Source organism: Salvelinus namaycush, chromosome 41 (assembly GCF_016432855.1).
Source record: "Salvelinus namaycush isolate Seneca chromosome 41, SaNama_1.0, whole genome shotgun sequence".
NCBI lineage: Eukaryota > Metazoa > Chordata > Actinopteri > Salmoniformes > Salmonidae > Salvelinus > Salvelinus namaycush.
The window spans coordinates 1291354-1305961 of NC_052347.1; the positions used below are offsets into that span (position 1 = coordinate 1291354).

Here is a 14608-nt window from a genome sequence, read left to right on the forward strand (position 1 = left end):
TCATTTATCTACAATTTATTCAGATGAAACAGAAACAACCACGGGGCCAACCCAACCCTCAAATTGAAAATGACAACCGAGCACACATACAGTACAGTAGGAGCATCCAGGGATAGTGTCAGCTAGCAGGATTTGCTGTTCTATAGTAAAACAATAGAGACTAACCCTGCAGGTTGGACAACAGTCCCCTAGTCTCCCTGCCTGTCATACTATAATCCCATTCTCCCTGTTTGATTTGGCTTGCCACAAAGGAAGGGGCCTAAAAATACACTGGCACCTCGTAACGGCGCCACATGTCTGATATAATTAGTATTTGGTGAGCATGGGGCCTGATCTGTGCAGACAGCAAGGTAAGCGTGTCCATGCAGCGGGTCTATATACTATACTGAACACCCCAGGCCGGCTGTATTGTAGCATCCATCTCTATCTCATCTCTCTTTCTCTACTGAACTGTGTGTATCCATTCCATGCCTGTGCTCACCGTTCCATTCCACCTCATCTCTAGAGTAGCTTGTTGCCACTTCTTTTCTCAGGTTCTCTTTGTCAATCTCAGTAAAACATGTGACACTTTCCCTGTCCCTGAATTGGACATTACATCTCTCACTTATCTTTTTTTCTACTCTCATTACGGGTTCACAGCATAGTTGTTGTTGTTGACATTGTCAAATAACTCAAGCATAGATTGGTCACAATTGTTCTAATTTGGCACACAGAAACGAGATGCCATAAGTAACTTGGTCAAAAAGAATGCCACCGATTGCTATAAGCGGTCTCACTTAAACCCTCATATCTAAAGACTTGAAACTTTGTATGTAGGTGTCTTTCCTCATCCTGAACAAATTTGCCTCAAAGACCCATTAGGTCTGTCAGGATGGATTTTCCTCCATCTTGGAACTTCTTCTCATGAACCATAAGTCCAAATAACACAACATTTGGTATGTAGGCCCATGGTACATCTCTTTACTTAATTTGAAAAAAGCTTGGTTAAGATATGGCTGAGTTATTGAAAAATCAGGAAATCTGACTTTACGTGTCTATTTATACTGAACAAAAATAGAATTGCCACATGTGAAGTGTTGGTCCCATCTGAAATAAAATATCCCAGAAATGTTCCAAACGCACAAAAAGCTTATTTCCTCTCAAATATTGTGCACAAATTATCTATGGGATTGAGGTCAGGGCTTTGTGATGGCCACTCCAATACCTTGACTTTGTTGTCCTTAAGTCATTTTGCCACAACTTTGGAAGTATGCTTTGGGTCATTGTCCAATTGGAAGACCCATTTGCGACCAAGCTTTAACTTCCTCACCGATGTCTGGAGATGCTGCTTCAATACATCCACATAATTTTCCTGCCTCATGATGTCATCTATTTTGTGAAGTGCATCAGTCCCTCCTGCAGCAAAGCACCCCCACAACATGATGCTGCCACCACCATAATTTTTTTTTTACATCCCTGTTAGTGAGCATTTCAACTCTCACCATCGCACCTGCACATCATCAGACTCACCTGACTCCATCACTTCCCTGATTACCTTCCCTATATATGTCACCCCCTTTGGTTCCTTTCCCCAGGCGTTATTGTTTCTGTTCCTGTGTCAGTTCTGTGCGTTGTTCGTGTTTTCTTGTTTTATATTATGTTACATTTATTTATTAAAACACTAAATCCCTGAACTTGCTTTTTTCTTGTTTCGGTGGGAATGACGTCAGGTCCGGGAGCTGATACAGGCTCTCATGCCTCAGCCGGATCGCCAGGCTTTCATGCCTTTGCCGGATCGCCAGGCTGCCTGTCAGGTTCCCGTGCCCTTGCCGGAGACAGGTTCCCGCACATCAGCGGGGTAACCGATCCGCTCCTTATCCCCGGGATCGTCCCTTTGGTTGGCGCCCTGCGGCTGGAGCCGAACGTGCCGGAGAGGGGGTACCGTCACGCATGCTCTCTCTCCGGCGCTCTAGGTCGCCATGCTCCCACGTCTCAGCCGGACTGACAGAGGTGCCTCAGCAGAGGTGACCAGTCCGCTCCTGATCCCCGGGATCGTCATTGATGTCGGCGCCTTGAGGCTGGAGCCGCGCGTTGGGGAGGGGGTACTGTCACGTGTGCTCCCTCTCCGGCCTCTAGGTCACCAGGCTGCTCGTTATGGTGCATCCCTGCCACCATCGTTACGCGCACCTGCACATTATCAGACTCACCTGGACTCTATCACTTCCCTGATTAACTTCCCTATATCCAGTTGAAGTCGGAAGTTTACATACACCTTAGCCAATCACATTTAAACTCAGTTTTTCACAATTCCTGACATTTAATCCAAGTAAAAATTCCCTGTCTTAGGTCAGTTAGGATCACCACTTTATTTTAAGAATGTGAAATGTCAAACACTTCAGGTAGCCTTCCACAAGCTTCCCACAATAAGTTGGGTGAATTTTGGCCCATTCCTCCTGACAGAGCTGGTGTAACCAGTCAAGTTTATAGGCCTCCTTGCTCGCATATGCTTTTTCAGTTCTGCCCACACATTTTCTATGGGATTGTGGTCAGGGCTTTTTAATATTTAACTTCCTCACTGATGTCTTGAGATGCTGCTTCAATACATCCACATAATTTTCCTGCCTCATGATGTCATCTATTTTGTGAAGTGCACCAGTCCCTCCTGCAGCAAAGCACCCCCACAACATGATGTTGCCACCACCGTGCCTCACGGTTGGGATGGTGTTCTTTGACTTGCAAGCCTCCCCCTTTTTCCTCCAAACATAACGATGGTCATTATGGCCAAACAGTTCTAATTTTGTTTCATCAGACCAGAGTACATTTCTCCAAAAAGTACAATCTTTGTCCCCATGTGCAGTTGAAAACCGTAGTCTGTCTTTTTTTATGGCAGTTTTGGAGCAGTGTCTTCTTCCTTGCTGAGCGGCCTTTCAGGTTATGTCGATATAGGACTCGTTTTACTGTGGATATAGATCATTTTGTACCTGTTTCCTCCAGCATCTTCACAAGGTCCTTTGCTGTTGTTCTGGGATTGATTTGCACTTTTCGCACCAAAGTACGTTCATCTCAAGGAGACAGAAGGCGTCTCCTTCCTGAGCAGTATGGTGGCTGCGTGGTCCCATGGTGTTTATACTTGCGTACTATTGTTTGTACAGATGAATGTGGTACTTTCAGGCGTTTGGAAATTACTCCCAAGGATGAACCAGACCTGTGGAGGTCTACAATTTTTTTTTCTGAGGTCTTCGCTGATTTCTTTAGATTTTCCCATGATTTCAAGCAAAGAGGCACTGAGTTTGAAGGTAGGCCTTGAAATACATCCACAGGTACACATCCAATTGACTCAAATGATGTCAATTAGCCTATCAGAAGCTTCTAAAGCCATGACATCATTTTCTGGAATTTTCCAAGCTGCTTAAAGGCACAGTCAACTTAATGTATGTAAACTTCTGACCCACTGGAATTGTGATATAGTTAATTATAAGTGAAATAATCTGCCTGTAAACAGTTGTTGGAAAAATGACTTGTGTCATGCACAAAGTAGATGTCCTAACCGACTTATCAAAACTATAGATTGTTAACAAGAAATTTGTGGAGTGGTTGAAAAACAAGTTTTAATGACTCCAACATAAGTGTATGTAAACTTCTGACTTAAACTGTATGTCACTCCCTTCGGTTCCTTACCCAGGTGTTATTGTTTCTGTTCCTGTGTCAGTTCTGTGCGTTGTTCGTGCTTCTTATTTTTGTATTATGTTATGTTTATTTCTTAAAACACTCACTCCCTGAACTTGCTTCCTGACTCGCAGCGCACATCGTTACATCAACTTTGACAAGATAATCCATCCACCTGACAGAGGTGACACATCAAGAAGCTGATTAAACAGCATGATGATTACATAGGTGCACCTTGTGCTGGGACAATAAAATGTGCAGTTTTGTCACACAACACAATGCCACAGATGTCTCAAGTTTTGAGGGTGTGTTCAATTGGCATGCTGACTGCAGGAATGTCCACCAGAGCTGTTGCCAGATAATTTAATGTTAATTTCTCTATCATAAGCCGCCTCCAACGTCGTTTTAGAGAATTTTGCAGTACGTCCAACCGGCCTCACAACCACAGACCACGTGCAACTACTCGAGCCCAGGACCGCCACATCAAGCTTCTTCACCTGCTGGAATCATCTGAGACCAGCCAGACTGCTGATTAAACTAATTTCTGCACAAACTGTCAGAAACCGTCTCAGGGAAGCTCATCTGCATTCTCGTCGTCCTCACCTGGGTCTTGACCTGACCGCAGTTCAGCATCGTAACCGACTTCAGTGGGCAAATGCTCACCTTCGATGGCCACTGGCACGCTGGAGAAATGTGCTCTTCACAGATGAATTCCGGTTTCAACTGTACTGGGCAGATGGAAGACAGAGTGTATGCCTTTGTGTGGGCGAGCGGTTTGTTAATGTCAATGTTGTGAACAAAGTGCATAAACTACAGACAACAAACACAATTGCATTTTATCGATGGTAATTTGAATAAATAGAGATACCATGACGAGATCCTGAATCGTACTGTCGTGCCATTCAGCCGCCGACATCGCTTCATATTTCAGCATGATAACACGCGCCCACATGTCGCAAGGATCTGTACTCAATTCCTGGAAACTGAAAATGGCCCAGTTCCAGAGTATGTCACCCATTGAGCATGTTTGGGATGCCCTGGATAAACATGTATGACAGCGTGTTCCAGTTCCCGCCAATATCCAGCAACTTCGCACAGCCATTGAAGAGGCGTGGGACTTGTCATCGCTATCATGGACAACTTGTCATCGCTATCATGGACATCCCTAAAATGAACCACACCGAATTCGGTATTGATTTCTCGAAACACAAGGAAACTATTAACAACGCATGCTTTGCATGTATAACGCTAATGCTCCAAATCATCTGCAATCATCTCCTCATGAACCATATGTCAGATTCACTACGGATTTTGTATTTAGACTCATTACATCAGTCTTTAATGTTTTTGAGAAAAAATTGTTTCAGGACCGTGGACAGATACGTGATCCATCGCAGAGAAAGGTGCTCACCTCGATCCAGCACCATGGGTGGAAAGCACCACTCACTGGCTTAGTGGGCTAATCAGCCTACAAGTTTGAGATGAGTGGCGCAGGCCTGCAAGCCAAGGGCATGAGAATGCCATGTTCCTAATTTGAAATTGTTCCCATTCCCCGTTCGCCAAGTTTAGAATTGTAAACTAACAGAAAATAGCCATAGAAGACTATTGCGACCACTGCTCCAGATCACTTGATATCCACCACAAGGGGAAGAGAAGAGGGAGAGAGGAACAGAGAGAGAGACAGAGAGACTTGACTCAACTCAAACTAAACTGTCTATCGTACAGCATAATGTGTGTGTCCGACTCCAACCCCCACAACTGAATAGATTAGAGCATTAATCATGAGCGCACCGCTTACAAAACAGAGCTCAGAGCTCTCCATGCAGAATACGGCCTGTGCCACCCAACTAAATCCAGCAAAGTGGACTCACCTCCCACCAAAGCACACAAGCATTAGAAATAATACATTGCAGCACACGATACATTATGTTTTACATGTGTTTTAACTTTGTGTTGTCTATGTGTGTCATTTATTTAATTCAATTGTATTTTAATACAAACCTTGGTTGTCATCTCCCACATGACGCTGTCATCTCTCAGTGTCCTGACCCATTCCCTCAGCACATTGGCAAATTCGAGGGTGCCAAATGCACTTGCCTTGGTGCTCTGTATGGTCCTGGCTACTGCCTCACAGGGCCCGAACAGTGTTTCCCACCACAGTATGCAAAAGTACGTTATTTCCTTGATCGCCTGTTTGTGCAGTCCCCTCATTTTTGCACTTGTTTCCCCCTTGACACTCTTGTCACTCTTGTCATCCTTCAGAATGTCAAGTGTGGAGAGGAGAGTGCTGTATGCGGAGAAGACACGCAAGATTGGCTTTGGGTGCGCATGCACCACCTGGTTGGACACAGGCCACGGATGTTGGTCACTACTTCTTCCACAGCAAAAAGTGACCCGTACAACTGTTGGCGCTTGTGTGACTCCCGTATGACAACTGCCACACCCTGCACAAAGTTCAGCGTGTCAGCCACAAGGCTCACCTCACGTGCAGACTCACATCGCGCGCAACTTCTTGCTAAACCAGATCCTGGGAACGCAGTTCACATAGGGTCGAGGCTGCACTCCTGAAAAGCGGTCTGTCGTTAATTGCTCCATCAAAAGCAACCTTGGAGACGTCACACACAAGAACAGAGTTTCAGCCGTAGAGTCGGTGGCATTATAGATCCCCCAAAACCTGGTGTGACTCCAGGTTCTGGTCGACGTACTGGAGATTGCATGAAAATTGTTCAGTGGTGCCATTCAGTTCATAGAAGGCACACTCTGGTACACAATCTCCCTCTGCATGGCGTGAGACAGTTGTTGAATGATCTTATTCTGAATGGTATCCAACATCCAGTTGTCTTTTCTCATAACTCATTCCCGTTCCTTGGGTAGATTGTACGTGTGTTCTATGATCAACTTGTAAAGCACACCATTACGAGTTGTGTTTCGTCTATGAACACGACTCCCTTGTAGGCTTGGGCGGTATCCAAATATTCATATTGTCATAACGTCCTTCTCTCATCCCGGGATTTACGTTATTACCATTATTGCATACAAAAACGTAAGAAACGCCCATTGGGCCTCTATTACCAGAATGCTAACAAAACTTATAGAGAAATCACATAGATGCTGTTAGCTAAATGCTAACATAAATGAATTGCAAAGGCAGGCAAATCCAGCTCATGAAGTTATACAAGCATAGCTAGTAGCTATGATGGAAGAGAAGAACGTGTACACAAAGCAGAGGGGAGATGATTGGAGGAGAGAAAAAAAGCACAGGGAAAAAATGCCAACTGTACATATAACTCATCTAGCGCTCTTTGACTTCTGGCAGAAAACCATTGTAAGATATCTAATGTCAAACATTTAGTACAGAATTGCATACAAGTGTAACTTCAACACCTCATGTGCGCCGCACAATAGACTCGCCGATCGATAGATAACGCTATGGACCAGATCCCGCTTTCTCCCATTGTGCTATTTACAGACAAATGTACCTGGCTCAACTGTTCCGGGGAACTATGGTAAACTTCATAATGTAAAATAACGTGACAGGTGAAATGAAGAACGGAATCTGCTTCATCTCCTAACATATGGCACAAGTTGACTGCAGGTATTTACTTAAAAAGTAGCTACAAATATTCAAATGTAAAGAAAAACTCATAAGAAATAGTTTAGATGGTATTGACAGTATTGAAAAACCATCCTGTGGCTTTTTCCAAATACCATGGTATGTGCTCAAGGCTACTACTTGCTTGTGGCCAAGAAATCAAAGCGATCGAAACAATACCCCTGTTAATTGAGCTGTGCACATATTAACTCTTTATCATTGGGTCAGTGCCACTTGAAACTTTGTTTTTTGGACAATAATTTGTTCCTCCAGGTTAGATGGACGTCATATTGTACAATTTGTGTCTCCCCTTTTCATAGGCCTAGATTAGATGGTTGCAGACAAGGTCGTTATTGATCTGTTTATCAGAGTCAGCCGTAGCCTATAGGCCTATACTAACCTGCCATTTTTGTTGTATTAAAAAAGACTCTGCTAATGTCTCCAGTCATATAAAGTGTAGTAGAATAGCATTAATTGTGTTTATATACACAAAAAGAAAGGAGAAGAAACTGATATAGCCTATAGCCTAGGCCTACTCTACACCACTACACACTCAGTCATGCATTGAACATTGCAGTCTTTTTTTGTGAACACTTATTGAGTTATACTATTAGCTTAAATGATGACTATCTAATCTACATTAAGAATAATAGGCTATTTTACATAAATCTGCAAATGTGATGATAGATAGATGTATGAAACGCTTTATTTATTATAATATTCCCTAATATACCAATATACTTACACTGAAAATGTTTCACTAATCCTAAAGGGATACTTTGGTATGTTGGCCATGATGCCCTTTATTTACTTCCCCAGAGTCAGATGAACTCATGGGTAGATTTTGTATGCCTTTGTGTCCAGTATGAAGGAAGTTAGAGGTAGTTTCGTGAGCCAATGCTAACTAGCGCAATGGCTGAAAATCTATGGGTATCTGCTATGCTATAAGATACCCTAGGTCTATGGGTACATGCTAGCAGATACCCATAGAATTACAGCCATTAGCGCAACTACATTTAACTTAAAATCATACAAATGGTATCTACGAGTTCATCTGACTCTGTGGAAGTAGATAAAGGGCTCCTCACTGCAAAATGTAAACATAAACCATTAGGCAAATTGACCCAGAATTGGTATATGTGACCACCTGGATTCGGTCTTATGTAGCAACATTTTAAATGGTGTTTTTAACATTGGATAAAAGTAGAGACTCAGAGCTAGAAAATGGTATATAATACATAGCATTTTTTAGGAACAATGGGAAAGTAATTCTGCTTTGAAAGTTCATAAACGTGTAAACTCACTTTTGAGAAAATGGCCTTTGAATGTTTTGGTATCTAGTGAAGAGCTCTTCTTTGTCTACACCCATTCAGCATCGTTCACACCCTCTTAAGCTATAGCCCCACACATCTCGTTTTGCTCTCGGAGCGTTCAGAGTGCACACTTGACGATTTGGCCAATGATTTGTTTACCTCTGGATAACATGAAAACAGCCTAACCAGCTCTGCTGGCAACACTTTCATTATGCTTTTACTGACACCGGCCATATTCAATGGGTGTTGTACACTTTAGCTTAAGACATGTAGCTAGCTAGCTAGGTACGCAATGAACCTAGCTAGGTAAATAACGTGTAAGATCACACACGTCACGTAACGTTAGCTTACGAGTCAGCCAGCTAATGTTATCTAGTTAAACAACAATGAACATAGTGCCAAATCATGTCGCTACTACCCAGAATGAATCTCCTGGGAGCTAACCAACCAGGTTCAATGTTAGCTAGCTAACATTAGGCTCTAACTAGCAAAGCAAACGGTTCTGGGATACGAATATTAACGTCATACACTTAACGTTGGCTAGGGAGCCAGCCAGCTAACGTTAGCTAGCTAGCTAACAGTACACTTTAGCTTGAAATGAAACCCCTTTCTGTCAATATCATCATGCATGATGGACGCGTCTCCCTGTCATGGATGCCATGCCACGGTTGCCCTTAATTTGAAGATGTAATCCAGAGACAGGTGTTTTCTCCATCTCTTTAGCTATCATACTCTAATTCTACTGATTTCAAAACTTGATCCTCCAGAAAGTGGAGAGCAACACTTATGCAGCTCCACTACACAATAAAACATTTTAAAAGCCGCGTTTGTCAAGATTACCAACACAGACTGACCAGCTCAAATAGACAGAAGCCTTCTATATCGCAGACCAATCCAAACTCCTCTCTCGGCATGTCCAGCCCACTCATTATCTTAGCCCATCATGGCTAGTGGGAAGGTTGCTGACTTTTTCTGTGGCTTAACCAACAAGGCTTGTAATTTAACAATTGAATTCGTATTTACAGATGGCATACAAGTTTGTTGTTAAGGCACATGAAAGTTCACATGTTCCAGAAGGCATTTCTGCCCCACCCCCCAAAAAACATTAAAATGGCTCTCCTGTGAAGTTGTGACTTGTGACATATGCCTAGTTTCCTGATCAGGTCACATATAAACACAATACATTAAGTAATGGCTTTAAGAATGATTATCTTCTGAATTCAGATCTACAACACTAAACTAAACTTCACTTGTGTCGTCATTTTGATTTCACTGATTGCACATACAGGAAGATAGTTTCTACATGATAGAGTGCTTGCTTTGTTATCCTACATGTTTTTGTGTCCTTTCTGTCATCCTGTGAACCCCGTTCGTTGCTGCTCGTAGCATTATTTTGTATTTACCTCTCCACCAACACTAGGCATTGCTCTATGTCGCTCATCTTCTGTGAACTTTGACAGAGGGTCACATTACCGCATGGTGGGATGACAGTCACATGCTGGAGAGTTCATTAGCTGATTGGAAACAGCATGTTTCATAATAATTAGGTTAAGTTGTGCATGTATGACTGTTTTCACCCATATATAATATACTCATGATACAACCCATGCTCAAATGTGAAACTACCTCAAAAGCGCAAGGGCTAATGTTTAATTATAATGTATTTAATTTCCCCTATACAACCATTCTTTACATTGCATAGCAATACTCATCATGTTTGCAATATGCTGTTCAAAATGTTCAACCAAGCATAATCATTTTCACTCTATATAGTATCAATGCCAATGCCAATGACATAAGTAACCTGAATAGATACCCCTATCCACCCAAACAAACTGTCACTCAGCTCAGATCAAGTGAAGAACAGACAAACAAACCAGCGATATTACTGGACAATGCAGGAACTGCCAATTCACACCAAATGACTCAATTCTTTACGCTTACGGTAAAGAAATGAACATTCAATTCTCTGGTAACAGCTCTGGTGGACATTCCTCCTGTCAGCATGCCAATTGCAAGCTCCTTCAAAACTTGAGACATCTGTGGCATTGTGTTGTGTGACAAAACTGCACATTTTAGAGTGGCCTTTTATTGTCCCCAGCACAAGGTGCACCTGTGTAATGATCATGCTTCCTCTTTATATTTTTGTTCAGTATAATTATATGGTCCTGTGACTAGTGGACTTCCTCACAGAGGCCAGAACACTCCTTATCAGACTATGTCCCCTCAGAGCTGTGCTTTAACTTGTTATTCTCCACCATTTCTTTCCTGCCTCTCTGCTCCCTCCTTTCCGTAGCCCCCCTCCATCTGAGAGGCCAAGATGCTGCCCTTCCTTCACTGAAGCCAGCCCAGGACATGGACGTGATCTGGGGCATGGCTCTAGAAAACACAGAGCTGATTGGTTGGGACAGGGGTTGCTCTCTGGGTCCTTTCTGAGCCCTGAACAGTGCCCGTCTGTTAAGCAGAGCAGGATCCCAGCCAGACTGAGGAGGAAGCTATGGCATAAAGGAAAGATGGAGAGAGAAGATGACTGAGGAGAGGGGAGTATGACGACTCTCACAAACAAACCTCAAAGGACTATGCAATGGCCCTGAAAGGCAGGCAGACTGGGTCACTCCTTGGGTTCTGCTCTGAGAGAAGGGGAAGGGCCAAGGAGGGAGTGGTGGGGTGGTTGCAGGGGCCTAAGGGGGAGAGTGGCAGTGGGGGTCCCAAGAGAGAACATGTGTCATCCATCACCAAAATGTCCCCCCGCTGAAAGCCTGGTTGAGTGAGATTAAGAAGAGACCCCCAGAGGGAATAGGACGCTGATTCATTCCACCCAGCCATTCATCAGCTAAAAGTACTGCACTCCATTTCACAAAGCGTGTTGGAGATTCATTGGGCCATTTATTCACCAAAAGTAAGGCCATGCAAAGAAGATAGAAGACTGCATTAAAGGCGCAGGCATACAGCTGATTGCTTTTGACCTTGAGGGGGTACTGCCATCAGAGGTGACAAATTAATGGCGGTGCCCTGCATTGTGTGATCTCATCTTATTGATGCTGCCCAGAGCCAGTTGTTGGCTGTGGGTGAAAGTCCAGCCGAAGCGTGCCATCTGTCAACTAGGCTGGAAAACACATGGGAGTGAGGACTGGGGAGTGTCTCTTTGTGTTCTGCACTGTAAAGCCAATGCTAACGCTAACCCCATTGAGTTTAGAGTTCGGTGGCTGGCTGAAGTGCCTGTTATCTGGGATGGTTTGGCAGCTTCCCAGTGTCTGTCTGGAGGCACTCTCTCTAGGTATTTTATCATGCTGGACACACCGTGTCCAAGCTCCCATGGCATGGGTCGATTGGCAGTCTGGCAATTCTGACAAATACCAGAAGGACCATCTTCTATTACGGTAATGCCCATAGACTTTTACTCCCCAATAAAAAAATACAATAAAAATAATAAATATATACATATACAAGTACCAGTCAAATGTTTGGGCACACCTACTCATTAAAGGGTTGTTCTTTATTTTTACTATTTTCCACATTGTAGAATTGAAGACATCCAAACTAAAAAATAACACATGTGGAATCATCTAGTAACCAAAAAAGTGTTAAACAAATCAAAATATATTTTATATTTGAGATTCTTCAAAGTAGCCACCCAAAGCTGACGACAGCTTTGCACACTCTTGGCATTCTCTCAACCAGCTTCATGAGGTAGTCACCTGGAATGCATTTCAATTAACAGGTGTGCCTTGTTAAAAGTTAATTTGTGGAATTTATTTCCTTCTTAACCCTTGTGTTGTCTTAATGGTAAAAAATGACCCGCCACTATGTTTTTACAGCAGAGAAAACCCCCTAAATTATATTTTTTCAACTTGAAATTTGATGACTTTTCCTTGAGTGACACCAACATTAGAAAAAGTGAAACATCGCCTTTGTTCATATTTCCAAGAAAGCTGTACACCACCTGGGTATTAAGATTGTCTTAGGGTCATTTTTGACCCGGCAGTTATAAAATAATTTACACACCACAAAAACCATAAAGACACACACACACACACACACACATACACAATGATAAATTGAGATTAGGTGGGCAACTGATTGAACTCAGCCAGCAGCTCCTGAAGAGGAAGATCACCATGGTTTGGCACAGTTAGAAAGAACAAGCCTGAGCTCCCCCCTGCACTCCTCGCAACATGGGGGAGAGAGGCCTTCTCATTAAAGTTTGCCTTCACCCCCACCACCACTCTAGTTTCTTACCTCCCAAAGAGGAACAAGAATGTGGTCCTCCTGAGCACACTGCACAAACGACTGAGATCAGTGATCGTGAGGACAGGAAGCCAGCCATCATCCTGGACTACAACCACAGGCGTGGACAACCTGGACAAGTTGATTGGAACTTACAGCTGCAGGAGGATGACCGCCCGCTGGCCCCTGGTCATCTTCCATAACATCATTGATGTGTCCTCATACAATGTCTTCGTGATATGGAACAAGAGAAAAGGCACTTGTAACCCCACACATTCAAAGAAGGGCGCACCTCCCCCGCACAGCTGCCACTGCAGCGCTTGTGAAAGCTGTTCAGGGGGCTGAATGTTGTCCTGATCCACCTGAGGCTGCAGCTGGGTTAGGCAAGAGGAGGATATGCCATTTCTGCCCCCCAAAGAAGGACTGTAAAACAAATACAATGTGCTGCACATGTGAGAAATACATCTGAAAAGTCCATCCACACATACTTGCATAAATGTGCTAATTAGAGTTGATTGATTTATGTTCTTCACATTTTTGTTTTGTATCTATTATCTTATTTTATTCTTATTTATTGTTGTTGTTTATACTTGTGGGTGGGGGCAATGATAAAAAAATGGGAGAAGACTAGTATTTTGTAGTTGAATTCCTCATTGTACAGTATATCAGAATATATCACTATGTTGCAAAACAGTTCAAGATTTATTGTTTCCCTTCAATAAAATGCATTCAAAACTACTTTCTGCACATTTCTGCTACTTCCTTAGGCTATACAAGTGCTATCTCTAGTTAAAAAATATATGTTTACACCTATGCAGTACCTTTAGCAATAATAATAATAATAATAAACCTCTACTTTAATAAACAAAACAATTATGACTAAATGCAGTCTTTCTGCATTGTGAAGAGGGAAAACCCAAATATTCACAAAGTTTGTGATGAATGACAGGTTGTTTCTTCATGCAAAATATATTTAGGGTTTATAATTAAATTAAGCTGCTTTATTTTAGAGGTTTAGTGAACGTGGGTCATTTTTTACCCTTAGGACAAGGGGAGTATACAGAATGTTAAGACTACACAAGAATGAATGCATTTGAGCCAATCAGTTGTGTTGTGACAAGTTAGGGGTGGTTAGAGCTTCAGAAATTGCAGCCAAAATAAATGAATGAGTAGGTGTGTCCAAACTTTTGACTGGTACTGTATACAGTTGAAGTCAGAAGTTTACATACACTTAGATTTTTTATGTCCATTATAATAACATCAATTTGATCATAAATACAGTGCAGACATTGTTAATGTTGTAAATGACGATTGACCTGTAAACGGCTGATTTTTTATGGAATATCTACATAGGCGTACAGAGGCCCATTATCAGCAAACATCACTCCTGTGTTCCAATGGCACATTGTGTTAGCTCATCCAAGTTTATCATTTCAAAAGGCTAATTGATCATTAGAAAACCCTTTTGCAATTATGTTAGCACAGCTGAAAACTGTTTTCCTGATTAAAGAAGCAATAAAACTGGCTTTCTTTAGTCTAGTTAAGTATCTGGAGCATCAGCATTTGTGGGTTTGATTACAGGCTCAAAATGGCCAGAAACAAGGAACTTTCTTCTGAAACTCATCAGTCTATTCTTGTTCTGAGAAATGAAGGCTATTCAATGCGAGAAATTGCCAAGAAACTGAAGATCTCGTACAAGCTGTGTACTACTCCCTTCACAGAACAGCGCAAACTGGCTATAACCAGAATAGAAAGAGGAGTGGGAGGACCCGGTGCACAACTGAGCAAGAGGACAAGTACATTAGAGTGTCTAGTTTGAGAAACAGACACC

General features: G+C 42.6%; 1 protein-coding gene across 1 annotated transcript in view; it reads right to left on the minus strand.

Annotated features, from left to right (window-relative positions):
* LOC120034538 (protein FAM171A2-like) overlaps window positions 1-14608 on the minus strand; it is a 70080-nt gene that overhangs the window by 16945 nt on the left and 38527 nt on the right. The window lies entirely within an intron of this gene.